The 25,992-nt window shown below is 48.1% G+C and overlaps 1 protein-coding gene across 11 annotated transcripts in view; it reads right to left on the bottom strand.

Annotated features, from left to right (window-relative positions):
• The window catches only part of ZBTB7C (zinc finger and BTB domain containing 7C), a 153,186-nt gene that overhangs the window by 25,585 nt on the left and 101,609 nt on the right, over positions 1 to 25,992 (bottom strand). The gene's annotated exons all lie outside the window — the stretch shown is intronic.

Here is a 25,992-nt window from a genome sequence, read left to right on the forward strand (position 1 = left end):
GATGGTGTTTGGAGTCTGTCTGCATCCCTCCCATGACGTGAAGAGGCATTCAGGATGATGGGCTAGGATGTTGGTATTTTTTTTTCCCCTAACAACCATATTTACTTTTACATTTTGAACTCCCCATGCTGTCATTACAATGTCAGATGAAATTACATGTGTGATAACCATAACATCGACACATGCACAAGTTCACAGAGGCTTTACAAGGAAACAGCTTCAAGGGAAGAGGGAAGCTGCTCACATGCCTCAACTCAAAGGGGATGTCCAAAGGAGTCACTGAATTACAGGGCACTGCCTGCAGCCTCAACTTGGCCTTGCTGTAACTGAATTGAACATTTTTCGGGGGGCTTTTCTGGGTGAATTGTATACTTATTTATCTTGCTGTACTTCTGGATTGACTCCAGGGATTTAACTGATGTTGTTCTGGATTTGCACCAGGACAAAGAGGATGAGGACATTACAGTGGTCTGCAGGACAGACTTGCAGAGTGATCTGAATTTCACTGGGATTCTGTGCTGGACCCACCGTGAAGCTCACAAATCCTAGAATGGTTTGGAGGGACCTTAAAGCTCATCCCATTCCAAGCCCTGTCATGGGCAGGGACACCTTCCCCTAGACCAGGTTGCTACGGGCTCCATCCAATATGATCTGGACCACTTCCAGGATGGGATATGGAGAGCAGAATGAAGATAGCTACACCACTGAGAAACTATCTTTTATGAAGGCACAGGATCCCCTTTCACACATATGCCCCTACAGAGCACTTCAAGACTGAGGAGAGATGCTCTCTGATGATCCAAGATGTGCTAGAGCCATAAGAAAGGAACCCCAGCTTGTCATCCACTACTAGGCCAGAGGTAACTGCTCCACAAAGCTCAGCCTTTAAGGTGTTAAGAAAAAAAACAGTTTCTGCCAGGAAAAAACAGCAATCAGATTTCTTCCAACCTGCTACGGGCAGCTGGGTGAAGAGAACTTGGCTGGTGCTCCTGGAGTATGGTTCCAGCAGCAAACTGCAGAAGAGAGGCATATCTTCCAGTGGCACAGCTGGGTGCATAAGGCAACATCTGTACAGCGTTGACTGCATCTGCTTAGGGGGAAATGGTACAAGACTAACTAGGCTGGTCCAGATAAAGTGCTACAACTTCCAGAGAAACTGACAGGATGCTACAGATCAACCTTGCAGCTCATTGTGACACGTTGAGACAGACTGAGAGAGCTGGGGATGTTTGGCCTGGAGAAGAGAAGGCTCCAGGGAGAGCTCAGAGCCCCTGCCAGGGCCTCAAGGGGCTCCAGGAGAGCTGCACAGGGACTGGGGACAAGGCAGGCAGGGACAGCACACAGGGAATGGCTCCCACTTCCAGAGGGCAGGCACAGATGGGAGATTGGGAATTGGGAATTGCTGGCTGGGAGGGTGGGCAGGCCCTGGCACAGGGTGCCCAGAGCTGTCCCTGGATCCCTGGAAGTGTCCAAGGCCAGGCTAGATGGGGCTTGGAGCAGCCTGGGATAGTGGAAGATGTCCCTGCCCATGGCAGGGGGGTGGAATCGACATTTCCCACCCAAATTCTTCAGTGATATCCACACATCTGGGTGTTTGGCTCTCAGCTTCTACAAAGATTATCTTATGGAGCAGCTGCTTTGCTCTTGCTTTTTTACACCTAAAAGAAGAATAAAAACCCCGAAACAACCAGATGTCTAACACAAGAGCAACACCAAGGCCTTGTGGGCTGGAAAAGGGCACTGCACGTGTGTGGGGAACACATGGCTGCTTCTTTGTACTCTTCCCAGGGTGCAGGTTTGATTCACCTCCTGAGCGAAGGACTGGAGGATGCTCTGGGTGTGTGTTTACGGTTGGGCAATGTTCTGAAGAGCAACAGCACACATGTGGAACCCATCACACTATCCTAGGACCTACTTTTTGTCCTGGGTGGGAAAATACCAGCATTCCACCTCATTTTTCCTGCCATCTCACTGTCTGTACTTTGCATCTCCCTCCACAGCACAAATGAATGACAGCCCCTGGTTAAATATATTGCAGTGGTTACTCTCTAGGAGAGGAAAACTCCTCAGGTAAGGGGCTACAAAAAAAACAGACACTTGGAAGCATCTACCTCTCTATTCACCCACCCACCTCCCACCTGTGGCTCTTTCTAACCTGCATGATGTTGTTCCATGCATCCATCACACGAACAGAAATGCCCCTCGCAGCACATTCATTTCTACCCTCCCATTTGTCCACAAAGACACACGACCAAAAGGGGTGTGGATACAACATCTTGCATGGTTTTAAATGTACAGATATGTATATTTTTGTTCACCCAGTCCTTCCCAGGGATGGGCAGGAGCCCAGCAGCTTGCTCACACCACACTTCAAAGCCGCACACCAGCGCTGGATGAAACACCAGCACCGCAGCACACCGGGGACTTTCCTTTTCCAAGGTAGCTCTTCAAAATATTTATAAAGGCACTTAAGCCCCATTTTGACCACTGCCTGTGTTTGCAAGCCCTGCCCTGGGACTCATGTCAGGTCGTGGGGAGTTCCGCTGGCATTGCTGGCATACCTGAGGACAGGCAGAGGGACCGGCTCCCCGCTGGCAGAACAAAGCCCTGAGTTATTGCAGAGCTGTGCCCTCCGCCGGGCGCAATTATGGTTAGAGAAAACCCTTGTTTATAGCAGGATCCTTCCAGGCGGGGAAAAAGAGATTTAATTACAAGGTAATGGTGCTGTGGGCGTGTGTGCGAGCACAGCTCAGATGCGGCCCAGAGCTGGGCTGCTCCCCCTGCCCAGGTGGTTGCTGGTGGGTCCAGCTTTTGTGGAGAGTAAAAAAGGGGGTTTTGGAGTCTTCCTCCATAGTTGTTGAAGTCTGAGCACTGAATCAGGGGAGGAAAAGTATGGAAAGTTAAAAATCCAGAAGAGATTCTTGTCTTACAGGGTCATGGATAAAAGGAAGGTGGATGGCCAAATTACCCACAACTTTCCTTTTTCCTTTTTGCTTTTTCCTTTTTCCCCAAGTCATGGCCTTGAACACAGGCTCCCTCAGGTAGGTCATGAGACTCACAGAGTGGTTTGGGATGGAAAGAACATTAAAGATCACCAAGAGCCACACCCTGCCACTTCTACTATCCCAGGTTGCTCCAAGCCCAGTTCAACCTGGCCTTGGACACTCCAGGGATGGGGCGGCCACAGCTTCTCTGGGGACCCTGTGCCAGGGTTCCACCACCCTCACAGGAAAGAATTTCTTCCCAAAGTCCAAACTAATCCTACTCCCTGGCATTTTTAAGCCACTCCTCCTTGTTCTATCACTATCTGTCCATGTGAAAAGTTGCCTTCCATGCCTTTTTATCACCTCCATGTAAGCAATGGAAGGCTGAGGTCTGAGATGGGTTTGGTTTCAACACCCTAACTCCCTTTTCCAAGTGGTATTGCAGAATCAGAGCCCAATGTGAGCTGCTGACATTTTACACACAGACATGGACTACAGGACATTGTAAGCCTAGGAGCTGAATCCTTATTAAAAAAAAAACTAAACAAAACACCTTTAGATGAAAAGGTGCAACCCTGTTGGACACCCAGAGCTCCTCAATGCTGTGTTAGCCAAGGTACATGCTCATCAAATGCATGCATCAGAGAATATTTTTGTATCCCTGTCTTTTCTCCACTAATTTTAAGGAACAGAGTGCGGTTTCCTCTCCTGTGTTTCTCATATTTTGCTTAAAAATAAAATTTGAACCTAAATCAAACCAAACAGCTTCTTGCCCAAGGTGGTAAAAAAAAAAAAAAAAAAGAAAAAAAAAAGAAAAAAAAAAAAGAAGCCTCTTCTATGGTGAAGCCTTCAGGAAAAGGGAATATAAATCCCCCGTGGTTGTTTTCCCCCAGCAGCATTCAAGAAAGCCCCCAAAAGCCAGTGCAAAATTTGCAGTGGGTCCTTCCTACCTCTGCACACGACTTCTGGGAAACACATAAAACATCTACTGGAGCACAGTCTGATTTATACTTGGAGCAGGGCACCTTTAATGGCAGCAGGAGTGCGGGTGTAAATCTCCAGGCACAGAAAAACCAGACACACAGCCCCAGCCCTCTGGATCCACTCTGCTCTGAATGCCACTGAATAAAAATGAGGTTTTATGGTAAAAAAAGGAGGTACATGTCCTTCTGCTGGATAGGAGAGATTTCTAAGGCTGCAGTGCTATAAATAATGGTTCAAGCCAGTTTTGCACATGTCTTGTGCAGCCCATGATGAGACACTGAGCAGGTACTGAGAACACCACAAAAATTATCAGGAGGATGGAGCCCCTCTGCTCTGGAGCCAGCCTGGCAGAGCTGGGGCTGTTCCCCTGCACAAGAGAAGCTCCAGGGAGAGCTCAGAGCCCCTGCCAGGGCCTCAAGGGGCTCCAGGAGAGCTGCACAGGGACTGGGGACAAGGCAGGCAGGGACAGCACACAGGGAATGGCTCCCACTGCCAGAGGGCAGGCACAGATGGGAGATTGGGAATTAGGAATTGCTGGCTGGGAGGGTGGGCAGGCCCTGGCACAGGGTGCCCAGAGCAGCTGTGGCTGTCCCTGGATCCCTGGGAGTGCCCAAGGCCAGGTTGGATGGGGCTCGGAGCACCCTGGGACAGTGGAAGGTGTCCCTGTCCATGGCAGGAGTGGCACTGGATGGCCTTTAAAAGCTCTTCTAAACCAACCCACTGTTTGATTTCATGGAGACCCAGTGGGATGAACTAGAAATGGAGGCTGTTGTGCCCTCTCATCCATCACTGCTTCCCAAAACTGTAAGCCAGCTGTGTTCACATGCACAACCAGGCATGGACTGTGTCACAGGTGCCCCAGGACGAGCCCACACCACACACAGAGGAAGGATGCACCTCAAAGGAGCCTCCTCTCCCTGCCCTTTGCACAGGGGGTCATGGGGACAGCTCCCATGTGAATGGGGACAACACCACACTCACTTTTCTGTCATGCAGGCAACACAGCCCTAAGATCCTATGCCCATCCCGACTCCAGAACAACACAAAATAAAAATTAATATCCTCAGGAGCAAACAGGGATGGGCAGCAATGCTCATGTCTGCCTCCACAGTCCAGTTTAATAATTCTCACTATTGCTAACTCCTGCTGTTCAGACAGTGTCTGCCCTGTCAGCAGAGCAGAAATGCACCCCCAAGAGCCCTGCTCAAGTCCAAGAAGACCTTCTTTCTCCTCTGACCTTCACCAAGGGCAGACTGGACCTCTGCTCTTCAGGTGCATTTGAGTGTGAAGGCTTTGGAGGAAGACCCATGTAAGAACAAAGAGGAGACTGCTTCAGGAAGCGCATGCTGAAATTAGAAAATGAAATAAACAGCCAGTCCTAAAAGAGAAAACTCCTGCCATAAAGTAGATTTTGAGGGGAGGGCGGAAAGGAAAGAAATGGTTGTGCACTGCCCTGCTTTGCTAAACAGGCAGATGGGACCTGTATTTCTCTTCTGAAACTTTAATGGAAGGATATGATTCTGCTGCAAGCATATTTTATATGCCTGGCGATTAAAGAGGAAGGAAAGGGCATAATTAATAGAATTGTGAAACACAGAGGACAGCTTTCTGGCTGCAGTGTTTCTTTATTTTCTTGTTACTCCTTTTATTCTTCCTTTGCTCCTAGGCTTGTGAAAGGTGATGGATGGGCAATGGCGGAGACAGAAATCTTCCTATTATATTCACAGGGCAGGTACTGAATCAGCAACCACAGTGGCTACATGAGCTGCACCTCCTCTGAACAAGCCTGAGACCAAAGAAAAAGTGTTTCTGTGTGCCCTCATCCTTTCTACAGTGCTTTCCAGCTCCTACAGCTACCTCACCTCTCTGCAGTTAGCAGGCTTCAATCTTTTAAGGAAGAAATTTGAGCCATGCTTGATTCTTGATGTAGATGGGAACATAACACGGTCAAGATCTTGCCCCATCTGATCCCCCTGACCCTGCATTTTTATGGACAACCTGCCAAACTCTGCCAAGACTCTGGCATTTCCCACTCACCCCACCTCAGAGGAAGCAATTACCCACATTTGTCTAGAGAGACACCTTGTAGGCAAAGACCTGGTGGCCAAGAAGGTGCCCAGAACTCAGTGGCACTTCTTTGCACTGAAGATGGCCAGGCACACGCTCAGCTGAAGGAACAAAAGCGGTGCCCAGGGGTCGAGGGATGTGAACCTTCTGTTCCATTCATCACTTGTGAGACCACACAGCTGGAGAACTGTGTCCACTTTGGAGTCTCCAGAAGACACTGTCATTGTGGAGGCACCAAGATGGTCAGGGAGCTGGAGCACACAAGGTGAGAAGAGAGAGTTTTGTTCAGCCCAGAGAAGACATGTGAAGGGGGAATCGCTTTTTTTTCATCTACCTACCAACCTACCTAATGCAAAACTACAGAGAAGAAGGAATCAGACTGTCCTCAGAACACAAGAAGTCGGGGCAGAAGTTTCAGCAAAGCAAGTTTAAATCAGACATAAGAAAAACATTTCTTAGTAAGAGGCTGGTCAAACCTTGAACCATGAAGCCAGAGAAATGATGGGATTTGTATCCCCGGAGATGCTCAAAACTCAACCACACAAAATCATGAGCCTGACTGAGAGGTGGAAGTTGGATCAGGAGTATTCAAAGGCTCTTTCCACCAAAACCATTCCCTGACTCTGTGCTCCAGTTATGCAGACAGGGAGCCAAGGCACAGAGCAGATGAAATAACACAACCACAGGTATGCAGGCAACCTGCACCTGAGGCCACATCTCCACAGAGCAACTTGAAGCCCTACCCTCACTGCTTTTGAACATATTAAACCCATCACCACAGTTGTGTCTGTGTGTGCTGGGCTTTCTGGGGTCATCTGCTTCCCTGGTAGAAGGCTGAGCTTCTCCTGCTGCAAAATTCTTTGGATTTTTAATTTTTTTCCAACTTCAGGGCCAATTCAGCAACTCATCTTTCTGCTAAGCCTGTAAGTGAAAGCGTCAACTGCATGGCTGGTTTCTGTGATGTGGAACCATGCCCACCAAGAGCTGGACCAGGACTGTGCAGCCCATTTCACATCAGCCACCATCCAGCCCACACTTGGCAGAAGGCTGAAGACAGTATCAGCCATGCCTGCATGACTCCTGGCATTGGGCCATTTCTCTCCAGCCCTCTGAGCAGCCACGATGTAAATCTTGCTCTTCTTTCACTAGTCTTTGCTGTGACAACACAATCACTTGGCTGCCCATGCCAGCTCTCGTTGGGCGTTTGTCAGGGATGCGTCAGTGGAAAAACGAACTCTGCACCCTGGCGAGGAGGGGGAGCAGCTCCTTGTGCAGCTCACCCCTGCTGCCCTTTCTCAGCTCACACGTTTGTTGCAGGAGGAGTGCAAGTTCTCATGAAATCACTGTGAATATTTACCTCCACCAGGAGCAAATCCATATTCCTCCCTCCCGGTGAATAAGCAGGATGACCTTGCCCAGATAAATGCAGGGTGAGAGCTTTGCCTCCCCTCCAGTACCAGCACTCCCATGCCTAAATATCTCCGTGAAATATGTGTGTGTGCATGTGTACACATCCTTTATTCAGAGCTATATTTACTCATTAGAGGGAAGACTGCTTATCCCATTGAAGCCAGAAAGAAGGAAGAAATTCTTTACACTGAGGGTGGTGAGGCCCTGGGACAGGTTTCCCCAGAGGAACTGTGGCTTCCCCATCCCTGAAAAAGCTCAAGTTGGACAGGGTTTAAAGCAACCTCGGATAGGGGAAGGTATCCCCGACCATGGCAGGGTGTTGGATTAAGTGAGCTTTAGAAGTCCCTTTCAAACCAATCTATGATTCTGTGATAGTCCTGTTCACCCCAGGAATGCTGCAACTCCTGTCAAAACAGAGAGAAACACTCCCTGAAGTTGTAAAACTGAGACTCTCTAGCAATTCCTACACATTGACTAAACATTTGTAGTTTTTTTCACTGTCTGAAACCTCTTTAATTGAACCACTCCTAACTCTGTGAATTGCAGAGTCTGGTCAGGGGATGCAGGACCCCACTGCGTGCTGGGCAGTGTGGGAACACACAACCCTACAACCACCTGCAGGGAGACCACGAGGCCAGCAGAGAAGTCACGGGGGATGGACACGGTGTGGATTCAGCTCAGGAAACTCACACAGTTACAAGGCCATAAGCACGGGAGGGTGGAGCCCTACTTCTGTCCAGAGAGAGGGAAGGGAGCCCATCCCCTGCTGAAAGCTGTGGGTGGACGTATTGCACTTGGCCAGCCAGAAGATTAAGGCAGGTCCCCTAATTGAACGTTTCCCAATGGGAGGGAGATAAAAAAAAGCAATTTGAGGGGTGGAAAGAGTGCAGGTAAAACATCATCTGGAGAGAAAAGGGTTGGCAGGAGAGGCTCCTCACAGAGAGGGGCCAGATGAAGGCTTGTGGGGCAGAGGAGGACGCTGGCTGCACCAGCCACTGCGTGCTTCAAGCGCGGGCAGCAGATAACACACGGAGTCATGGAGCAGGGTGGGAGGAGGTGAAGGAAGCAGGCAGGAGAGAAGATGACAGGAGCACAGGGAGCAACAAAGAGGAGGAAAACGGAGAAGGAAAAAAATTATGCAGGGCCTTGAAGGTCAAAAGAGTCAAGTTCAAAAGGATTCCTTAAAGACATAGAGAAAATGCCTTTATATTGAATTATTTAGTTTCCACACAAATCTAAATAGTATATGGGGGTTAGGGGTGGGGTGGTTGCCTCCCAACACTCTATTTGGCACAGAGAGAAGACAAAGTGGAAAGATGATAAGAGAAGTCTGGGACTCTGTTTTTCTAATGGACAAAACAGGGCTGGAGTTGGCAAGACCCCCTTGCAAAGGATACAAAGTGAAGCAGAGGAGGCTTTTCAGGAGGAGAATGATGGGAGTGAGCATGACTTACCCCTTCTAGAACTGAAAAATGTTAAAAATTGACTTGCTCAACCTGAAACAAAACATTTTCCTAAATTCAAAAACAGGCATCTGTTTAATAAAAAACACAGCAAATGTTGAGTTAAACAAATTGTGCTGCCTGTGAGAGTCAAGATTCTCACTTTGGAGATGCTGAAATGAAATGCTTCATTTTTTCACAATTCCACCATTAATCTGACAAAACTGACCCAGACACAGAGCACTTCTTTTGTCATCAAAACGTTCATTTTGTACTGAAACGTATTTAGCTGAATTATCTTTCCCTACTGTACTTAAGGAAGCTAAAGTGAAGTACAAAGCTAGAAGAGTCAGCTCCTCTATCCTGGGGCGTTCAACCCACCAGCAGAGTTAAAATCACTGATAAGCTATGGCAAGCTAATGTCAGTAAAATGGCACCCAACAGGAGGTTTGAAGCCAGCACAGTGAGCTCTACAATAAGTTCCAGTCCTTTAAACACCATGCTTAAGTAATATATTACAGCAGGTCATGTTTTAAAGCAGGCAGAATAGGTGAGGAAATCACTGAGGACCCATGAGGATCCTCTTGGAGGAGAACAGAAATTCCGCCTTTTTCATCTCCCTGCCCTAATCACCACCACTTTCCTGCTGACTGCCTGTGATTCCTTCCACTCCACACAACTTTTTCCACATGCTCATCCAGTGGTGGATGACAGCAGGGACTTGTGTCACTGAGGCAAAGATATGGTGCTACTAAATCAAATATTTGAAGGGCCACCGCAGGGCCCAACAAGGTGGTAACTGCTCACACTGGAGAAGACACAGCAAGAAAGCAACTTGGTGAAGGCCATGAGGCAGGTCATTAGAGGAGCCAAGAGTTTAGTCCTCCTCATCTTGTCCTTCTGTTTTTGCACACCTGTATCCCAAGTGTTTAGTACTTTCCTCTGTTCAGCTTTGACCTTACGAGTTCCCTTAACCTTCTCCTGGCAGTTGCCTAATGGGCAAATAAATCTCTGGAGAGTATCTTAAATTCTTTTTTATCACAGACTGTATCAGTGTGATAATAAGATCAGCCTTCAGACTCCCCATTAAGTCACAGAAGGTGTGGCCATCAGTCATGCTTTTCCCAGACTTAATCGCCAGACAGACACTTTAAGTGGAAAGTCCACCTAATGAGCCCAATCATTAAAACATCCCTGGTTCCTATTTGAAATGGAAAATTATATTACTTTAATAAGGGGGTTGCATCTTTGCCCCCCTATTCAATCATGCAGCACAGGAAAGGTGAGACTTCTCTGCAAGTTTGCCTTGGATGTGTTTCATTTAAATACGGCCCCCTGCTTCAGGCAAGAAAAGGTAATAAAACTCTTCACAAATGGAAAGCTGGGTGGTTGGAGAGGTGGCAGCAACCTAAAGGTGAGCAAAGGAGTCAGCACTGATGGGTGTCACCACTGACACCAGGGATGCTCCTGAGAGCTGGAGATTGTGGAAGAGCCACCACAGTGGCTGTGGCAGGGTGGAGAAGATGTGACATCTGTGAGGTGTGTTCTGCAAAAGGCCATATGGGGATGTATCAAGTGGGCTCTTAACTGCGACACTTCCTTCCTAACAGTTTGAAAGAACTGGCTCCATTTGAAGAAAGAACTGGTTGTGTTGGCCACCTTCAGGACCTGCACCAGGTAGGAGAAGTGACTGGGCAGCTTCCAGGAGGTTGGGACACTGCGGTGGAGCAGCTCACTGATTCAAAATCCCTCACATGGGGCATCTCCAGTCAAAGTGCCTGGATCAGGCTGCAGGTCCACTGCAAAGGGGTAATCCTCTCCTGCCCTGTCCACTTCTGACAGAAATACTTTCCCACCTCTCCATCTCCCAGCCCTACTCATCACGGAAAGCTTTGTCTAGGTAAGCACTGCCTGGGAGTTCAGCCTAGGTAAGACCAGCCCAAGTCCCTGGTGGTTTTCAGCCACGCCAGACACCCTTGGTTAGAAGCCATCAAGCCCATGGAGGTGCCTGAGTTGGCCTGCTCCCACCCCAAAGCACCAGCGGTGAGAGCTGCTCCGCAGGGAATCCCAGCGGGAAGCCTGGGCAAGCCTAAGTTACATCCAGCAGTGGCTTTGCCAGGTGCTGGGAGCGCTGGTTCAGAGCGATCCCTAATAAAAACAAAAGAGGCACGGAAGGGCGTGTTGCTTTTGGGTAATAATACATCTTAGAACTGCACGGTGAGGCAAAGACAATGCCACACCCTAAGCCACCCCAAGGGTGTGGGCATTATACAATGATTCGCCCACACCCAGAGCCTCCGACGACAATTCACATCCACCGCCGCGCAAGGATCAGTAAATACCATATCTCCAACCAGGAAACGACGGCTTTTTCCATGTGCATGGCTTTCCCCATGTGAGGGAAAAAAAGCCAAACCAAAGATGTGTCTTAACATGAACGTCACCCCAGGCAGATCCGCATCGCCGCTGCAGCCGGTATTTTCTGCCCTTCCCCTAGAAGAGGCCAGCAACGTCAGTGGCATTCATAATTTGAGTTGTATTAAACATCAATTTTGGAGTTTTTTCACCATTTCCCTTCTAAAGGGGGAAAAAAAATCCAGACCAACAAACAAACCAACAAACAGAGATGATGGAACTATTTAAATGCATAATTACATTTTGATAACAGCAAAATCATGCAAGGCACTTAATAGATAATAAAACGACAAGATCTCATCACACCCAAGCTTATTTTCACAGCTGTAAATCTACTTCTGGTAAAGTTGCCGGGAAAAGATTTTACTATTGAGTAATAATGGAAACAAAATAGCACTTATTATAGGGAAATGGGAGCAAGAACTCATCAATTGTTGAAAGACAACAGAGAATATCAGTTTGTTATTAGGAGGCAGGAGAAATAACACTGTTCTGTTGGTCTGAGATATCGGCAGCGAGATGTGTTGGTTATTAACAGACATCCCACTTTTTTTTCTCTCTAAACCACAGTGCATTTGCTGTGATGCTCACAAAAACAGCAATTAAAGATGCAGCTCTGGGGTTGCACCTCCAGGAAAAGCAAAAAAAGCAGCAAAATGAAAGTGTCTCCAGACCTACACCTAATAATTTCTGAAGTCAGGAAATTCAAGTTGTTTTTCCAACATCATTTATGTTTCCCAACACAAATACACCTAATCATTAAAAAAAAAGGGGGAAAAAAAAGAAGAGATGATGATTGTAATAAATATGCTTTCTGAGCGATCCCAGGAAAAAGGCAATAGCTTTGAGCTTGTAGGAAGTATAGAGCTAGTAGAGTTACTGTATACCTGCCTAAAAAAGGGAGGCTCAAAGCTTTCCTGGGGCCAGGTGGTGTTCCCAGGGAGGAATGGTTATTGCAATATTAATGAGGGAGAAGATGGGACCACCAGGAACAAATGAAATATATATTCCTGGCTGGTACAGGAGACGCAGTTTGGGTAGCTCAGGAACAAGGGGGTCATGCTGGATGTGGCTACTTGCCCTCAGGGCAGCCAACTGGGGCAGATCAGGAGATGTTTGTACAGATAATAAAACTCCTGCTCCAATTTCTGAATCCTGAGAGGGGGCTGGAGAAAAGATGGATTTTAATTCTCCAGCTGCAGCACTGAAAAACAGGAGTGAGGCATAGCCCTACCGGTACACATACAAGCAAAGAAATAAAAATACCCAATATTATTGTTTACTGATGATGGCTCAGAGCATGTTCAGATTTGACTAAGTTTCTACTGGGCAAGGTTTTATTATCATTATTACTATTACTGCTGCTACTACTACGACAATTACTGTTATTGTTACTCTTGCTATTAATTGGAGTGACCATTTAAACTGCACCAGTGTCTTACAGCTACAAGCTGGATACTCATTCCCTTAAAGGCACTGTGTAAGTGAGACCAAGGAAGGAATAACCCATTCCTAAATGCTTGTGGTCCAAAGAATCAGTGGGAGAAAAAAAGAGATTGCCGAATTGTGCAGAAGAGGAATAGAGAGACTTGATGATTAGCAAAGGCCATTGATTAAGCCCTTGGCAGAGCCAAAATTTGATGTTAGCTTTTACAAATCCCAACTCAGCCCTCTGTCTAGACTATCAGCCTGAACGAGCTCTCATCTGAGGCTCATCTTTATTCAAGGATAGAGGTGGCCTAAAGCTCAGAGGGGCTTCAGGTCAGGGCCACCCCATGGATTCTCATGGGGTGTAGCAGGGGTGTTGTGACAGGACAAGGGATAAAGGTTTTAAACTAAAGAAGAGGAGATTTAGATTAGGTATGAGGGAGTTTTTCATAAAGAGGATGGTGACACCCTGGTACAGGTTTCCCAGAGCAGCTGTGGCTGCCCCTGGATCTGTGGAAGTGTTCAAGACCAGGTTTGATGGGGCTTGGAGCAACTTAGGATAGTGGAAGGAGTCCACTATCCCATGGCAGGGTCTTTAAGGTTCTCCCAGCCCAAACCACTGGGCAAATCCCATAAGCCAGGTGGTTGCCATGTGCTGAACCTCAAGCCCACACTCCTGGTTGGTGGTACCAGCCCAGCAACCAGGTGGCTCAGCCCATCACTGGCAGTGTTTTGGAACCTGGCAGAGCCAGAGGATGTTCGAGTGAACCGGGACAGAGTAAATGACCCAAAGGGAGCTGGGATTGGCAAGGTTTGTGCTGGTGGCATCATTCAGCACCTCCACAGTTCAGCTGGGATTTTCACTGGATAAAACCAAAATGATGTGGGAATGAAAGAAGAGTGGGATTCCAGGATAAAAAAAACCAGGACTAGCCAGAGAAGATGGGAATAACAGCTTGTTCCATCTACCACCCAGCCTGGCAGGGTGCTGGGGAAAAGGGCAGGGCAGGGCAGGGCAGGGAGGGTTTTGCATGCAAGTAGGGATGCTCAGAAAAAAAGTACCAACAAAGTGAGGCTTTAGAAAATATAAACAGTTTCGGGGAACAAACACAAATGGCGTGCAAGCTAAAAATAAGCAGCAGAAAGTGAAAAAAGGGATTAAAGGAGCCCAAAAGAAATAGTGAACAGCAAATTGCAGGGAATTGTTCAGCAAACAATAAAACGCTCCTCGCCATCTCCCTGCAAAAGGCAGATGGCACTGGGAGAAAGCAACCCCCGACAAATGATAGCTGCAAGAGGGGTGAAGGAGGAGGGGGAGAAAATTTCAGACCTGGCAGATTTGTTAAGTGGTAATTTTCCCTCTGTCTGTGCAGAAGACAAAGGGGAGGGAAGGCTCCCCAAGACAGGGATTGTATTTCACTCCACGGTTGAGAAGGCTTTCGAGTGTCTGCAGATAGCAGCAAGAAATGGTCCTAAAAAGATTAGAGCTCTTAAGGTAGGGCAAAATACTATATCCAGACAACACACTCGAGTTTTAATGACAGTGAGGAGAGAATTGAGTGAACCATTGTCTGCTGCCTCTAGGAAACCAAAAACTTAATTTGAAACAGCACAGGCTCGAGCTGGACTTTTCTCACAGAAAGGCTTTACTCCTGCCCTTTAAGCATCACTTTGTATCCTTGACACATATTTTTCATTCATCTTTTTCCCATAGCAAACACAAGTTTAAGGGCCTTCTGCATTTTTAGAGTGATTTGGGTGGCTTGGCTTTGAGCATCTCCCTGTCTGGAATGCACCTCTTCTCCCTATATCCCTCTTGCCAGGCTATTAACTGTGTTTGTGGATACCATCCTGACAGATGAAGAAGGAAAGTGACTTCCCAGAGATGCATAGGGAAATGTACTGGAGAAGAAATTCACCCTGGGTTTCCCAAATCTCAATCCCCAGACTATCCCCTGCCCTTCCTACCCCTAATTCTACTATGGGCTTGCTAAGTGGGTGCAAACCAGCAGAGCTTCCATACAACATACTTTACACTGGGACCAAGACCAAGCATCACATCCAGCTTTAAATCATAGAATTGCAGAATTGTTTAGGTTGGAAAAACCCTTTAAGATCATCAGGTCTAAGTGTTAACCCAGTGCGGCCAAGGCCACCCCTGTATTTTGCCTGGATTGGGATTTCTGTGCCTCCCCAAAAAATGAGGTTGATTGCTATGACCCCAAAGTAGCCCATTTGTCCCTTGGGAGTTACCAGGACTCCCCTGGCTGGGGACAAGGACAAGGCAGGGCATTGCTTTGCTGCTAATCTCATCACTGCATATTCCAGGGCAAGGGCCGCACCACTGTCATCCCCACCGGCCCCATCTCCAGCAGGTGACACTGAGGTGGCTTTGCCATCCCCCATCTCAACTCCAGCATCCCCCAGCCAGAGACTTTTGCTGCAGGGACCCCCCTGACCTTGCCCGGGGCTGTGTTGCTAAGAATAAAACGCAGAGGGCTGTGCTGTGCTGGCGCGCGGTGGGATAATTGCAGGGAAGCGGCTGCTGTAGCCCAGCGACCGCAGTAATTGGGCACGGGCCATCCTGCAGCCAGGTTTCCCGTGCTATTATCCCCTTATTAATAGAAACCAAATCTACCTTTGCAGAGGCAGCACTGCGAGCCTGGAATTATGCGGTGTGGGGCTGCAGGGAGGCATCCGAGGCGTCTCTGCAACAGCCTCAGCCCTTTGCCACCCAAGGGGTGGGTCCTGGCAGCATCCACAGCATGCTCCCGCCCAAGCCGTGGCAAAATCCCAGCCACAGAGAACCAAGGTCCCCTGTGGTCATTGGAAAGTGAATGCTAGACTCAGCCACACAATGGTTGCCCTCATGGAGGCAGGCAAGTGAGATTTGTTCTATTAACTAATTAATCCAGCAGCATCCCTCCAAGGTATGGCAGGGAGTATTAATTTCATCTCCCAAGGAGGAAAGCTGAAGGTCAACAAAGCTTGAATTTCTCCTTGCTCACCTGGATGGGGAATGGTGGGTGCTACAAGCTGAGCGTTCATGGATTTAGGGCTGGAAAATGTACAGCACCTCAGCTGGGATGGTCCTGCCTGGGTAACACAGGATGTTAAATGTAAAAGAGGCAAAAGTGACAGCAACATTTTAAGGAGAATCAACCCAAAATGACAGGGCTCTCTTTGCTGGAACACCTGAAAGCAAAGTGCTGATTTCTGAGACACCCAAAGACAAGGTAGAAGTCTCTGTAGGGGTTTCTTGGACTTCCATGTCAATGTGATCATGTGGCTTTCCACAGTGAGAACTAACAAAGGTACTTCTCCCCATCCCTGTCCTATTCCAGGCTAATTTCTCTATGAAGCTCCACTTGGAAACAGTCCTGAATAAAATGTGTGTCTGATCATGACTTTTACCTGCCTCAGAAAGCAGCTAGAAAGATGTGAGTCAGGGTTAAAGCTGGAAAGTTGATTAAGTGCCTCTATCCAAAATCAAATCAACAATGAATAGAGTAAGGTTTGGCACATTTATTTTTTTAATGGAAGTTTATCAAGGTCTTCAGGGCCTTATCTGAATCTTATCTCAAATTTGAGATTTGCTTTGAAATGTATAAAGTGGAGGTCTGGAGCACAAATCTGATGAGGAGCATCTGAGGGAGCTGGGAAGGGGCTGAGCCTGTAGCAAAGGAGGCTCAGGGGGACCTTGTGGCTCTGCACAGCTCCTGACAGGAGGGGACAGCGGGGGGGTCGGGCTCTGCTCCAGGGAACAGGGACAGGAAGAGTGGAAACAGCCTCAAGTTGTGCTGGGGGTGGTTTAGGTTGGAAATTAGGGAGAATTTCTTCATGGAGAGTGGTGTCCAGTCATTCCATGGGCTGCCCATGACAGCAATGGAATCTCCATCCCAGAGGGATTTAAAAGTTATGTGGATGTGGCATTTGGGGACATGGGTTAGTGGTGGCCTTGGCTGCACTGGGGGCATGGTTGGACTTGATGGCCTTGGAGGATTTTTCAACTCGAACAACTCCACGTTTCTATGATTCCCCAGTGAAGCTCCCTTCTGGCTCCCCCAGCTTCCATGGCAGGCAGAACCCAGGAGATGATCTCCTACAGAACAATCTCAGCCATGAATGCCAATAAACTCAAGACTGACACAAAGAATTATCAACCCAGAGTATTTCCATGCTTCCCTCTTTCTCTCTACCTCTTCTTCGTGCAGCTTTTAGCCTTTCTGATTTCAGCAATTAATCCCAGCCTTTCTGAAGAGGCTGAATCCTACAAGCTTGAAATCATGCCCACACAGAGCCAAATCAGCACAGATGTGCCAGAGAGCAATGCAGCCAGTTTTTCCTTCCCCTGAAACTTGAGACTGCTTCTGCTCAGTGCTGTGGTGTTCTTCAGCCTGGGGATGTCAGGACCCTTCCCCAGATGGCAAGTGAGAAGTCACTCTGGGAAGATTAAAGCAGAGAGAGAAGACCTGGGTGGCCTTCTGCATTTTTCAGCCCTTCTCCATCCCTCTGTGAAAGGTTGGTGCTATTAAAGTAACTATGTAAGAGATGAGAAGAGTCAGGGGAAATAAATAATACATAGGTGTTGAAGTGTGTTGCCAAGGCCACCTTCAGGATGGATCTGTCCCCTCTGGACAGCTGCCTGCTCCTGCCCTGGAGAGATGTCACTGGGAGTGAAATGGAGCTCCTGAGCAAGACGTTGTTCCAGAGTGATGCATCAGAAAACCTTGCAGGTGACAGAAACTGCAATTGCTGTGCTTAAACTTCACTGGCCCATTCCACCTCTGTGAAACCCAGCTTTGCTGCTGATTTCAACAAAAGAGGGAGGCATGTGCCAGGGCAGCTGGTAGGGATACCTCTCCCCAAAGCCTGAGCAAAGCTCTGCTGCGTGAGCAGAGGGTTCCTTGCACCCCTGGGGCCCTGTGGATGTTCTGGTTTCCATAAGGATCTGCACAACATTCTTCATCCTCCCCAGCAGCAGCCCAAACCAGGTGCAGAGAGCCAACAGCTGAAAAAAAGGGGCTCTTAGACCCAGCGTCTTCCTGGGGTTCAGGGCAGCAATGTCTTGCATGCAGAGGCTGCAGAGACCCCTGGGAGCTACACTGCATCCCACCAGCCCCATCCCCAAGCCCTTACTTCAGCAGCAGCTTGGCCATATCTGCCTCTGTTTTCACAGCAACCCCCAAGAACTCAATGGCTCTGTAAGAGCAGTAAGAGATAACATATTTGCAGCCAAGACCATGATGTGAGGTGCCCTGACTTATAACACAGAGAGCTGGCTGTGCCAATAGTGCCAGCAGCCCACTGAAAGGGGGCTGTCCCCCCAGTCTGTCCTTCCCATGGGTTAGGAGGTGAGGCATCACCCCTGGAGCAGGATGCCTGTCCCTCAGCAATGGCACAGAAGCATCCAGCCCTGATGCACAAGGACACCAGGAGGGGCTGGGAGGTGATGCTGAGGAGTGCAGTCATTGGGGTGGCAGCTTCCAACCTTGCTGTGATGGAGAAGTCCAGGCACACCCCTGCCTCACTGCTGCTGCCTGCAAAACAGCTGAAATACCCCAGCAAAACACTCTGCAACCCACTAACACCCCTCTATTCTCCTCTCCTCTCCTCTCCTGTGCCTGCTGCAGAGGGCAGCTGGAGGAGCTCAGGAGACAGAGCACAGAGGGATGCTGCAGGCACTCCTAAAATAAGATGCCCACATAGAGTCTAATGTCTCTGCAAATCCCTTACCCCACCCTCAAGACACGTCTGCCAAGATCAGAACTGGCTGCAAAGATTGAGAATGTTTTTTGAGAAATATTAGCTCTAGCTGTTTGCTTGCATTTGCCTTACAAAGCCACTAGGAGAAAGGGGGGGAAATATTCCTCCTGTTTAGCACAAAAATATAGGTAACAATTATGAGGCAATAATTGATTCATCCGATAGTTTATTAACTGGAGTTGGGATGTGCAAGTGACAGGCTCTGCAGCCAGCCTTTCATGTGACACGTTATTAAAGGCTCTTTTTCTGGCTCCGAAAGGCAGTGGCTGGAAGATCAAAGGTCAGACATTTCAAGAAGTAAATTGGTTTAATGTGGCTGCAGATAGCCTCACAAAAACCTAATAAATATGCAGCGAAATGTAAGGAGAGAAAATTGTGGACAAGAGAGACAATTACTTTGAAACTAGGATAAGAGCAGCGCAGGCTCAAATTAATCAGTGTTCGGGCTTCTTCTCTCTGTCTCAGGATTTAGTATTCAGAGCAGGAGCCCAGCTGATAGCTTGGATGTGTGCAGGGAGCATTGGTACCCAACACCAGAGCCTGCTGGGGGAAGATGCTCATCTCCAATCCGCAGCTGGGGTGGTGCTGAGAACCACCTTGGTTTTCCAGGTACACCTGAGACCCACAGCAAAGGATGTTCATGAGCACCACAGGAGAACATGGTGGCAGATTAGCAGTCCATGGCTGAAAATTCTCCTAAGAGGACAGGCTGGAGCTGTTCACCTGCACAAGAGAAGCTCCAGGGAGAGCTCAGAGCCCCTGCCAGGGCCTCAAGGGGCTCCAGGAGAGCTGCACAGGGACTGGGGACAAGGCAGGCAGGGACAGCACACAGGGAATGGCTCCCACTGCCAGAGGGCAGGCACAGATGGGAGATTGGGAATTAGGAATTGCTGGCTGGGAGGGTGGGCAGGCCCTGGCACAGGGTGCCCAGAGCAGCTGTGGCTGCCCCTGGATCTCTGGGAGTGTCCCAGGCCAGGCTGGATGGAGCTTGGAGCAGCCTGGGACAGTGGAATCTGTCTGTGCCCCTGTCCTGGGGGAGGTTGGATCTAGGTAATTTTGAAGGCCCCTTCCAAACAACTGTTCTCTGTGTGTATGATTTCATTTTATGACCCTGTGGGGAGCCCTTGGTGTGTCCATGTAGGTTCATGGCAGCACTGAAACATCAGCTCACAGCCCAAACCCACTGTCCATGGGTAAAAAATGAACACAGAAGGGCTTAACTACAAAATGGGATGCTTTAATCTCATCTCATTTTTTGCTTGATCTTGTGACATTTTCATAAATTTGCCTTACTTGTTTTTAAACTCCAAATAATGATACCTGAATTATCTGGGTTTTGTTTGGATTCATGAAATGCTTTAACTCTAACAACCTCTAAACACTCACAACACAGGATTTCATTGCTTAAAAGTCACAGGTTCGGTCCTTTTAATTACAGGTGAGAAAACACCCACTCCAGCTCTTTAATCTGGAAAGGGACTTCCCACACAAAAATAAAGCATTATATTCCCAGCACGGCTGGAAATAGGAGCAGAGGGAACCAATCCATGAAAAAAAATGCCTGGTATCCATTGGACAAGCAGATGAGGGTACATCTCTTTGTATTCCCTCTGCAGGTGACCTTCCCCATCTGTGATCCATCGTGGTTTACCACGGCCCCACCAGACAGAGGGACAGGGATTGAGCAGCAGGGTTGGCCTGAGATTCAGCAGCGCCAAGCCTTGCCTGCTTACCCTCACAAGGACCTTCTGCAAGCACCTAAAGATTGAAACCCAATGGCTAAACAACTCAGTACAATCAGAGAACCATTCAGGTTGGAAAATCCTGCTGAGTCAAATCATTCCTTTTCCCAGCACTGCCCAGCCCACCACTGACCCATGTCCCCTAGTGCCACAGCCACATGGCCAGGGATGGGGATGCCACCACTGCCCTGGGCAGCTGTGTCAATTCCTGACCACCCATTCTGTGAAGAAAATTTCCCAATATCCAACCTGACCTTCCCCCAGCCCAGCCTGAGCCATTCCCTCTCCTCCTGTCCCTGTTCCTGGAGCAGAGCCCGACCCCCCGGCTGTCCCCTCCTGTCAGGAGCTGTGCAGAGCCACAAGGTCCCCCTGAGCCTCCTTTTCTCCAGGCTCAGCCCCTTCCCAGCTCCCTCAGCTGCTCCTCATCAAACTTGTGCTCCAGACACTGCCTGACCCCCACTGCCCTTCCTAGGACATGGTCCTGCTCATCAGCCATGTTCTCCATAGCTGGAGCACAGATGAACGGGATCCCTCTGCCCACCACATCCCCATTCCTGGCTGTAAACCCCTCTTCCCAGAATGGACCTGCACCCAGAACAGCACCCACCCCTCCCTGGTGAGGAAACCTCGTGAGAAGCCTTGGGGATGAGGCAGAGAGGGACAGCTGGTGCCACCTGTGTCCTGCTGGCCAAGGGACAGTTCAAAGAGAACCCACCCTTCACGGGTCAACAACAAGGAGAACTGATGGGACATGGACCTCTGCATCTGCAGCCCACACAGGCAGCTCCTGCCCTGAGTTATCTGCGTGTATATTGCTCTGCCATAAATCAGGAGCCCTGACACTGTAATTTGTATCTGGGGAACCTGGAGCAATTACAAAATCAGCCCAAACACCATTTGTTTCACAAGATTTTGCCCTTAGTTAGCACTGCCGTTCTGCTTTAATTGCACTGTAATTAATTGCAACAAAACTGTTTGGAAAGTGCATGTGCACAGTGGAAGGGCTGGAATATTGCAACCTGATTCCTCTGCTGCAGCCACAAGCATAAAATCTGTCATCCTCTTTCCATACAAAACTTAGCATTCACTTTACCACCTTGTCTCCAGAGGATCTCCAAGACCTCTCAAAGCCAGACTCATGGAATGCAACTACTTGCTTATTTTACATGCAGAGAAATTAAGGCTCAGAGGAGTTAATCTCATTAATTTCTCTTCAGATGTGACTAAGAGGGTATAAATTGCCCGAAGCAAACCAGGCCCTGTCATGGATGTAAATCACAGCCCTGCAACACTCAGAGGTTCTCATGCTCCCTTGCAGCTCCCAAAGCTACCCAGCACCTCAAAGAGGTCGAGATCTGCCTCCTGTTCATGGAGGGGGTTGCCTCATCCATAAATTGAACATGGAGCAAAAGATTGCTCTAAAGATAGACAGCAGTGAGAGCTGCAAGTCATGATGTCCCATCCCTGGAAGTGTCCAAAGCCTGGTTGGACAGAGCTTGGAGCAACCTGGGGTAGTGGAAGGTGTCCCTGCCCACTTCAGGTGTGTGGAATAGGTGATCTTTAAAGTCACTTCCAACCAAAATCATTTCACAACAAAGGAAAGCAAATCTAATCCATTCTTTCACAGCCCATTCCTTTTTAGCATCCAGTTGTGGCATGGAGGTACTAATCCCAGCTGAGGTGGGCTTCCAGAAGCCCCCTCCTAGCTGGCATTCTGCCCCTCAGCACTGAGGTAAATGTACCATAATGTAATTGCTGGGCAGACACTTGGAAATGAGAAGCCACCAAATCCACCCACAGCTGCCTTGAGTCTCACCCCTTGAATTATTATTTCTGTGGAGGGAAGGCTGCTGCACTGGAAATCTGCATCCCTGCAAGGCTGGGGAGAAGATCTGGAGGGACACTGGAGGCAGGGATGATCCGATGTGGCTCATCTCCTCCCACACACCCTCAGTGAGGGGCCGGGACAGTGATTTGCTGCTAAGGCAGGAGGGGACATCTCCCGTTTTGAAATTGCTCAACATCCATAACAAGAAACTGTTGGGTTTTTTTTAAGCTAAACAGACTTGCAGAAAAGCACATGCTCTTGCTTTTCCTCCCTCTTTGCTGTTTTCTTTTTCCATTGATTTTTTTCTCTTCTCTTTCTCTTCTTGTCTCCTCTTTCTCTTATCTTCCTCTTCCCTCTCAGAGCCACATGGTGGAGAAGGGGCACAGATTTTGCATGAAGGCAGCAGTGCCAGCACAGGGGCCTGTGGATCCACCTCTCCAACCACCCCCCTGGCACTGTGGTGTGACACATAAAGAAATTCCATGGCAGAAGTGAGGATGCACCTGCTTGGAGGAGCTCATGGCAACAAGAGTCAGCCAGGGAGCAGGCAGGCAGCACCAGGGGGTCCAAAGGCAGCAGCAAAATGATTGGGATTATCCCAGCAGCACTAGCTCTGGAAGATCCAGCTGATCTAGGAGACCTCCCAGGCACATGCCTAGAGAGCCTGGGGTTTGGCTGAGGATCTGCTCCATCAGCTTCAACTCACCTTGGCAAAAGGTGCCCAGATACCATGGTGACGGGCTCGGCAGGGATAAACACTGAACATGGGTGTGGGTTGTTTGCATAGTTAGGAAGCTGGCTGGTCTCCATCCCTCCACCCTGCCTCCTCCCTGCAGTGCCAGGACCTCAATCCAAAGTGGTCTCCTTCCTCCTCCTGGGCTGGCTCATCCGCGGGCAACACAGAGGCACTTCCCAAACTGGTTTCCTGCTAAGCAGAGCAGGGAGGGGGACAGCAGTGCTGGGCTGCTGCCTCTGCCTGGGAGGTGGAAGTCGTTTGATGGTCCCAGCATCCGCCTGAATCCACATGGAGACAGCGCAGAGATTTCATGGTGTGGGCATTCCCTCCTCCTCCTCTTCTGCAGCTGCCAAGAACATCAAGTCCCTTTGCAAAACTGCTGGGATATGGCGGCCTTTCACCCACCTCAAAAAAAAATCACTCAGGACCACCACACACCTATTCCTCAGGTGCAAGGGCATCTTTTTGAGGAATAGGGAAGAAGGCAATCCTAGAGTAGCAAGAAATAAATCTTCAATTAAGGCAAGCTGCTCACACAAGTGATACTTGAGACTTATGCAGACCTGTGAGCAAAGTTGCCATCAGGCACGCAGCTCCTCTCAGGCTTCCAGTAAGGAATAAAAAAGCTCTGACTAATATAAAGAGGCCTCCAAATCATTCTTGGCAGAAGCATCCCAGCCTCAGATCCCCTCCCTCTATTCATCACTAAAGCTTTCTCAGGGAAAGGAAAATAAACCGTGCAGCTACCTCACTGACCTGACCTGCAGCTGGGTGCTGGCTGCCCATTCTCCAACATTAAATGACAATGTAATAGCATATATGTGCATTATATTAATTTTTATATTGTATGTAAATTAACAGTATGTATTATACTCAAAAAGATACATTATACAGGTGTGTATATTTATAAATATAATACATATTATGTTTATATAAAATATTTATATATATATAAGTAATACAAATATTAAGGGGAATAACGACACACAGATGAGACCCATCTTGATTCCATATTCCCATCTCCATCCTGCCAGGAAGACAGGGGCACTGGCAGGGCCAGGGACAGGTCCTCCCATCACTGCCTGCTTTTCCAAGATTGTGCACACACTCAATAATGTCATATTTCTCTGCGGTCTGAAATCCTTCACCTTTTCTAACTTCTTCCAAGTGTATAAAAGCATTCCAACACGGACACTTAATGGGAAAAAGACCAGGACTATGAACTGGGCAGGGAAGACTCCAGTTTTGAAACTATTTTAATAACTTGTTATTTAATTAAGAGCAATAGCTCTGAAATTATGTCAGTGAAACTTGCTACTTATTTATTAATTAGAGGAGGCATTTCAAAGGAGGCTACGGGAGTTAGGTGCTGGACAGCCCCAGGCTTGCTGGAAAATCCCAGGTTTCTCCAGCTAATGCTTGCTCAGTGCTCAAACACGCCAGCTCTGACTCCTCACTGCCTGGCACCTGAAGTAAACAGTGTCAAGCACAGGCAAAAAGTCAGTGTTAAATACTGCTTGCTCTGGATCAGGGGTTTGGAAAGTCCTTGCTGCAGAGGTGGGAGTGATGTAAGGCACTGGAAGACCAGGGAGAGACCACAGAGCATCTCACTTTACCTTCGCGGGAGTCCTGCTGTCCTGGATATATTTGGGATATGTGCTGACAAGCCTGTAAAAGATTTCTTCTCTGATTTGGGGTGCTAGAGATGCTGAAGGCATAAAGGGTTGGCCATGCCCATGGTATCACGCCTTGCAAACAGCTCTTGGATACACCCAGCAATGTCAAAATCCTTCCAGGAGGAGAAACCCCTCTCTGATTCCACTTCCACCAACTAGAGCAAAGGAAGAAGTCCTATTCAGCATCATTCCCCCAAATATTGCACCTGAGTGAAGTGGAGGGGGTTCCACATCCCATTTCTGGGGGCAGAAGAAGCTGCAGGTCGCTGCACGGCTGCGCTGAGCGTTCCCATCCACCCAGCGCGCTCTGGGAATCAGCACCGGGATGGCCGAGCGCCGGTTCCTCCTCTGCTGAGCAAATTCCTCCCCTCCTGTTTTCATTCAGCCCAACCTTAAACAAAACCACCGCTGTTGTTTTTATCCGCGGTGCGGATCTGGGAATTGCCTACATGGGGTCAGGGGAGCTGGAGAGGGGATCTGTGCTGCTGAAACTGAGTTTCATCTCCAGACGGAGCTGTTAAAAAATCTAAGTTCTTAGCTAAGTATAACACACTGCCCTGCTGCATCTCGTTTGCAGTGAAGAAGCAAAAAGTTCCCAAGATCGACTGAGATTTACACCCAAGCTCCAGATATGGGGTCTCCAGATAAAGAAGCTGTGGCTTCCCAATGCAAGCCCTGCTTGCAGCATGGGGAGTGTGGAGCAGGTCAGCTTGAGCTGGGCTTAACCCTGCACCAAGCATCAACATCCTCCTGACCATGCTTCCCAGCATGTCTTTAATCAAAATTTTTGTGCCAGCATTAAACCTTCTAAGACATTTTAACCATTCAAGACAAGAATGGGATTTTTTTTTTCGTGAGTTTTCTGCAATGAACAACTGAAACAGAAACTTCTTCAACACAAATACTAACAAACAAGTATTACAAATATATAATAGAATATATGTTATCTTGTATAATTATAAACTTATAGTTCTGTTATATATTTTCATCTACTGAAATATTTATATTAATATATATTCGTATTCTATTCTATTCTATTCTATTCTATTCTATTCTATTCTAAATATTAATCAACTGCCTCATGAGATCTCTTCTGCATACACAGCTAGACATACTGGCAGATCTCTTTTTGCACTGCTATTTCCTATCTAAAGCAAATAAACATATAACTAAGCTAGACTTAAAAAAAAATAATAAAATAAAATTAAAAAAAAAAAAAAAAGCCCAAGCCCCGCGAATTGAGAGGTTGTATCGTACAGGTGTTGATGTACAGCCAAAATCTCCAAGCTTGGTAAAGATTCAAGATACTAGGGAAGGAAATCAGACAGAGAACCACGGGTTTGAGTTCAAACAGCAATTAAGAACGCATGTAAATGGCGATAGATTAGTACAGAGGATCTCTACGACGCGCCAAAGATTTCCAACACGAGCACAATTAGCCTCCGAGCAATAAATTCAAGTGCATTCCCCTCCCCTCAATATCCTGCAAAACCCCTAAAAGCTGGGGAGAGGAA

The sequence above is a fragment of the Lonchura striata genome, chromosome Z (assembly GCF_050655825.1).
Source record: "Lonchura striata isolate lonStrDom1 chromosome Z, ASM5065582v1, whole genome shotgun sequence".
NCBI classification, from domain to species: Eukaryota; Metazoa; Chordata; class Aves; order Passeriformes; family Estrildidae; genus Lonchura; species Lonchura striata.